The sequence below is a fragment of the Echinops telfairi genome, unplaced genomic scaffold (genome assembly GCF_000313985.2).
Source record: "Echinops telfairi isolate 266 unplaced genomic scaffold, ASM31398v2 ScPeMD7_16;HRSCAF=60, whole genome shotgun sequence".
In the NCBI taxonomy this organism is placed as follows: domain Eukaryota; kingdom Metazoa; phylum Chordata; class Mammalia; order Afrosoricida; family Tenrecidae; genus Echinops; species Echinops telfairi.
In genome coordinates this window covers 5,326,977-5,333,460 of record NW_022103913.1, presented here as the reverse complement: position 1 = coordinate 5,333,460, position 6,484 = coordinate 5,326,977, and positions in this window count along the sequence as shown.

Below are 6,484 nucleotides of genomic sequence, written 5' to 3'. Positions count from 1 at the left end.
TCATGAGGGAGGGGCAAGCGGGGAGGGAGGGGAAAAATGAGGACCTAATGTCAGGGGCTTAAGTGGAGAGGAAATATTTTGAGAATGATGAGGGCAATGAATGTACAAATGTGCTTTACACAATTGATGTATGTATGGACTGTGATAAGAATTGTATGAGCCCCTAATAAAACAATTTTTTAAAAAAAGGACAGAGAAAGAGGAGAAATCAGAGAGGCAGCTTGTCCAGATTGCTTAAACTCTACAGACTGGGGTTAGGACTTTTGATGAACTTGATGGATTTCTGATGGCCGTCTCTGGAGAGCTTTGAGAATATGCCCGGCTACTGTATGAAGAGATGGCAGGGTACTAGAATAGATTCAAGGACAGAAATTAAGAGGCTGCCTTAGGAATCCAAGAAGAGAAGGTGTGGCTTGGACCAGACTGGCAGCTTTGGGGAAACTGTGTAGTGGCCAGATTTGAAAAACATTTTGAGATAGAACTGATAAGGTTTTATTGGGAGCTCACTGGTAATTTTTAAAGGACGGAGTTGTTGGGTGCTGTCGAATAGGTTCCAACACGTAACCACCCAACATACAATGGAACGGAACTCCGCTGGGTCCTGTGCCATGCTCACAACTGTTGTTATGTTTGGGCCCATGTGGCAACCACTGTTTCAGTCCACTGTAGGAAGTCCTCCTCTCTCTCACTGACCCTTCACCTACCAAGGAGGATTGCGCTCTCCAGGGACAGGTCCTCTCTGATAGCACACCCCAACTCGCCATCCTCCTTTCTAAGGAGTGTTCTGTCTGTATTTCCAGGGCTTCAAAACAGTTAATGACAAATGAAGTTCAAAGATGATAGCAGAAAGGGAAGCAGAAGAGCTAAGAACGACTCCCGGATTCTGGCCTGTGCCGTTCACTAGAGGGGGCACAGTGGGAGGTGAGCTCGCTGGACCTCCTTTGAGGTGGTGTGGGGAGGGGAGAGGACTCCAGAGCACCAGGTAAGCCCGAGGAGCCCTGGTGGTGTAGTGAGCTATGCTCTGGGCTACTCACTGAAAAGTCAGAAATTCAAACCCACCAGCAGTCCCTCGGGAGAGAGGTGAAGCTTTTTGCTCCCATAAGGAGTTACAGTCTCTGAAAGCCATAGGGACAGTTCGACTCTGTCCTACAGGGACACTCCGAGTCAGGATGGACTTGGTGGCCGTGGGATTCTGTGGTTTTGTTGTAAGTAACCCTGGTGGTGCCGTGGGTTACAAGTTGGGCTACTAAAGACCATGCCAGCAGATTGAGCCCACAAGCCAATCTGGGGAGACTGTCTGTAGGGGAGACTGTCTGCTCCCCTCCAGACTTACAGCTTTGGGAGCCCTAGGTAGGGTCACCGGGAGCTCGAAGTGACGCAATAGCAAGGAGCCCCCACCCCTGGATAACCATCAAATCAAAGTCATTTGCTATAGTAGTAATAGGAAACTTAGGTATCGGTTAATTAAAACAATACTATAGTTGACCACAAGCTCTCTTGCCTACTCTTAAGGAGCCCCGGTGGTGCGTGGATTAGGTGACTATACGGTGGGGGGTTCAAACTCACCAACCATTTATGAGGCTGCCTGCTCCAATAAAGATTTACAGTCTCATAAACCTTATATAAAGGAGGGAGTCCTGATGGCTCAATCCCATAGTGGTTACCTATTGGGCTGCTAACTGCAAGGTCAGGGGTTCAAAACCATCAAGCACTCTGTGGGAGAAAGATGGGGCTCTCTACTCCCACAGAGTTACCATCTCGGAAACCCACAGAGGCAGTGCTACCTGTCCTAGGGTTGCTATGACTCAGAATCATCGATGACAGTGACTTTGCGTTTGGGGGCATAGTAGGTTAGCATTGAGCTGCTAACCATGAGGTTAGCTCTGGTGGTATAGAGGGCGACGAGATGGGCTGAAACCGCAAGGTTAGTAGTTTGGGCCCACCAGCAGCTCCTCTGGGAAAAGGTGGGGCTTTCCACTTATCTGAAGATTTATGGACTTGGAAACACTATGAGCTGAGATCAACTCAATCACATGTGGTAGGTTTGGGGGTTGGATTACTAGAATAAAAAGTGCACATGGGGTTCTAGGATAAAAAGGAGAATGGGATTGATTTTGCTTTGAAAGTACGGTTTAGAAGTCTTAGGATCCAAGTTCTATCTGTCTATCATTATAGTTTGTTGGAAATAGCACAGACTTTAAAGAACAGATCTCCGTTTTCTCCTGGTGGCAGAAACACAACGGCTGACATCAGGGGACTGCCTTCCTGGGAACCCCATGGCACTTTTTGTTGTTCCTTGTCATCCGTCCTCACCCTCTGTATGTCTCTATGTAGCTCTTTATAACTCAGAAGTGACTTGGTTTAGGAAACATCCTAGCCAGGTAATGGTCTTGCTAACATACCAGAAAAGCCCCCTATTTCCAAACAAGTTCATATTGACGGGCCTGAGGTTAGGACTTTAATGCAAATTTTTAGGGGCATAATTCGATTGATTTGTGTTTTAATACGTCATAGTGATTTAATACACAAAGTTATCATCTTATACTTCGGAAGGCCAGAAGCCCAAGGTCAAGGTGTCAGCAGGCCATGCTCACTCACAGCTCTGCAAGGAGTCTGCCCCAGGCCTTTCTCTTGGCTTCTGGGTTGGCCAGGCAGCCTTGGCATCTCTTGACTTACTTGTCATCTCAACCTCTGCCACTGCTGCCACAGAGCCTTCTCGCTGGGTGCCTTTCTGTCTCTGTTGCTCTTCCCCTTGTCTTACAAGGATACCAGTCATATTGGATTTAGGACCCAACCTGCTCCAATGTGACCTCATCTTAACATTACATCCGAAAAGACCCATTTTCAAATGAGGTTACAGTCACAGGAACCAGCAGTGATAACTTCACAGATCTTTTGGGGGCGATCAACCCACACCCCTTGCACTAGCACATTTAAAAGAACAGAGCAAAAGTTGAACCTGTTGCCACAGAGTTGAATCCAGGTCACAGCAAACCGATAGGACAGAGTAGAAGCGCCCTGAGGGTTCCCAAGGGTGTCATCTCTATAGAAGTTGGTTGCCACATTTTTCTCACATGGATCCATGGATGGGTTTGACCCACTGACCTTTAGTTAGCTGCAAAGTGCTTTAACCACTGCACCACCCAAATTCACAGTGGTACATTACTTCTCCCTAAAGGGTGGTGTGTGTGTGTGTGTGGGGGGGGGTTTGAGAAGCTGGAAGAGTGGAAGCCCATAATAATGCCTAACACACACACAAAAACCAAACCCATTGCTATCAGGTAGATTCTGAGTCCTAGCAGCCTATAGGGCCGAGCAGAACTGCCTCTGAGTTTCTGAGACTGTAAGTCTGTCTATACATGAGAAGAAAGCCTCATCATCTGGTTGGTAGGTTTGAACCACTGACCTTACAGCTCTGTGTGTAGCCACTGTGCTACCAGGTCTCTGTAACACAAAATAGGGCCCAATATTGGTTTCCTACTCCACCCCTCTGGGCCTTTTCTAGCAGCTTAGTTTCCCCCAGGCTGCGGCTCACCCAATCCGGTGGCAACTTGAAACATTCCCATGTATTGGCCTTCAAGCATCAAGAGTGTGTGTGTGCAGAAGGGTTACAAGGCAGGGGTGATTCACGCCAGGTGCAGAATACCACCCATGACACACACATCATTCCTCTAGGTCCACTGCTTCCTCCCCCCACTACCATGACCCAGTTCTGCCTTACAAATCCGGCTAGACTGGAGCAAGTACACTGGTACAGATAAGAGCTCTCAACACATGGAATCCAGGTCAGATAAACCCTTCAGGAACAGTAGTGGGAATAGGGAAATTATAAGGAGAAGGGGGTAGGAGAGGAGGAGAAAGGAGAAACCCATCACAAGGTTGGATATATAGCCCCACCTCTCCATGAGGGGGACGAATAACAGAAATGTGGGTGAAGGGAGACAATGGACAGTGTAAGATATGAAATAATAATAATATATAGCTGATCAAGGACTCTTGAGAGGGGTGGGAAAGGAGCTGATACCAAGGGCTCAAGTAGAAAGAAAATGTTTTGGAAATGTTGATGGCAACATATGTACAAGTGTGCTTAATACAATTGAATGATGGATTGTTATAAGATTTGTAAGAGCCCCCCCCAATAAAATGACTAATTAAAAATTAACTAATTGTGTGTGTGTGTGTAGTTTGTGAGTCTGTAGGCGGTTCTCTAGGCAGGCAGCTTCCCACCTGTTACTGTACATGTCATCAGTGTGATGGTCCTCATAGAATAAAAGAATGGTCAGCCACTTAGTTCTCGTATTTCATAGACTGTGACAGGCTGGTCGGGATGAGAACTTCCTCATTTGAGCCCAGAAAGACCCACACCTGTGTGTGCATAAACACCTATGCTGTAGATTGTGGGGCTGACAAGAAACTCAGTGGGAATACTCTGAAGAGCTTCCACTGGATCCTATTGAGCTTTCCGGCTAAATCATCATTCCTGATTGGTGCAGCCTCATCTCATGCCTGTGGCTCCATAGGCTACCAGTCCTGCCTTCTCAGGGCCAGTGAAGAGTGGATTGAGAACCTGTAGCCTTGGCTCAGGAACACCAGCTGATTTGTTAGCTTCCCTCCTGCATTATTCTGCCACATGTGGGTATCCCAGCCAGAGGTTGGGCATGTTGGCATGTGTAGAACACGGACTTGGTATAAGACTCTCCCTTATAAGGCCTTGATTCCAACCAAGATGGGAATTACCCTGTAACCCTCACCCAAACTTTAATCTTGAGTTTTCACTTGACTTTGACAGGCAGTCCCTTCCCACCTCCCAATCTTAGAACTCAATAGCCTTGGAGAATGAGCTCCTGTGCTCCTGTCCCCTGTTTTGCTCCAAGTGTCTTCCTGCTAATGGCTGCATCCTGCTGGATCTCAGGAGGTGGAGGAGGCTTGCTATCAAAGGGCAGGGTTGCTTGAACAATTGGAGCTGAGCAAGAGACATATTGGTGAGCTGTGAGTGGGGCGGTGGGGCGGGGCTGGGTCTTGCCATTCCTTCACTGAGAAGGGGGCATCCCGAACATGACTTTTTCTAGAAAAAGAGAAGTGGTATGAGCTTGGAGAGAGTTTGGAATTTTGAGTCTTGTCTTGGTTAAGAAGGAATAAGTTGATTCAGGAAGAAGAGAGCAGGTGGGCTGGAATTTAGTAATCCAACACAGAGAACTCCAGCCAGAGCAGGTGGGAAAATCCCCTAAATCTGGCCACATAATGAGACAAACTGAGCAAACCGCTGCTGGGCCATGAGCTGGGTCCTCAATCAGTGGAGTGGCCAATCACCAGCAATGCTCCCATCTTCCTTAGGGTTTGGAGGCCCTGGCTCCAGAACAGATATCCATCTCCTGGGCTCCCACCTGGCTTTTCCATGGATTGTCCCATCCAGAGCCAGACTCTGCAAACTGCTCGGACTCACTCAGAGGCCCAGTGACCATGTGGTCCAGCAGGAACCGCCATCCCACAGTGGGACCTCCAGCCCAGGCACAGCCTATTGGTGCCAGTCCTTCTCAAGGTAAATGATGCTTGTGGCTCATCGGTGTGCTGAGTCTGCCTCCCTGGGGTGCATTAGCAAGTGGTGACTCACCTATGGGCTCACTCTTTTCTTTCTTAATGCCCTGTCATCAAGGTATGCTGTTGGTGTTAGGTCAGGTTGTCTAGAGAAACAAATCCAGTGAGACTCATCTATGTATAAGAAAGAGCTTTATGCCAAGAAATAATTACATATGAAGAAGGCATGCCAGCCCAGTCTATAAATCCAATACTGGTCCATAAGTCCCTTTTCAGACTCACACAGCCACATGCAATGATGCAGAATGCAGGAAGATCACAGGGTGGTTGGTACAGAGTCATGTGGATCCAAATTTGGTGGAAATCTGGCAGGGCATTGGCAGCTCTCAGGGTCAGTGGCAGGGTCCCGCAAGCAGGAAGACCAAGGGGCAAAGAGAGAGGGAGCTTCCCAGTTTCCCCCATTATAAGAAGGCTACACCCCCAAAAAGGCATCTGTCAGGTTGTGGCCTGATGGGCAGGTTGGATACCACCCCAATACTTTCATGCCCCTTCAGGTTAGCATAAAATTATCTAACTACCACATTGTTCTTAGGTTTGGAGAATAAACAAACCATTGTTCTTGAATTTATTTGTTAGTTCTGTGACAGGTTTTCCTTAACTCAGGACACAGGATGGGCTTCCCTGCCAATTATTAAGCATTGACAGGAAGATGGGCCTGGGGGAGGCCGGGATGAGTGGCAGGTCCCTGAAGCATGGTGTGTGGGCTGCATGGCTCAGAGTGGACTAGTGAATGCTGCCTCAGGGCTCCAGAATTCTGGGGGAGCCCCTTATGCTGTCCACTTGCCCGTGCCTCACTCCAAGTAGCTCAGTGAGGTGCCAAAGGACCAGAGCTCCATGGGGTCAGGAGGAACCTTATCTCCAAGGTGCCACCCGCCTGGCGTCAGCAGTG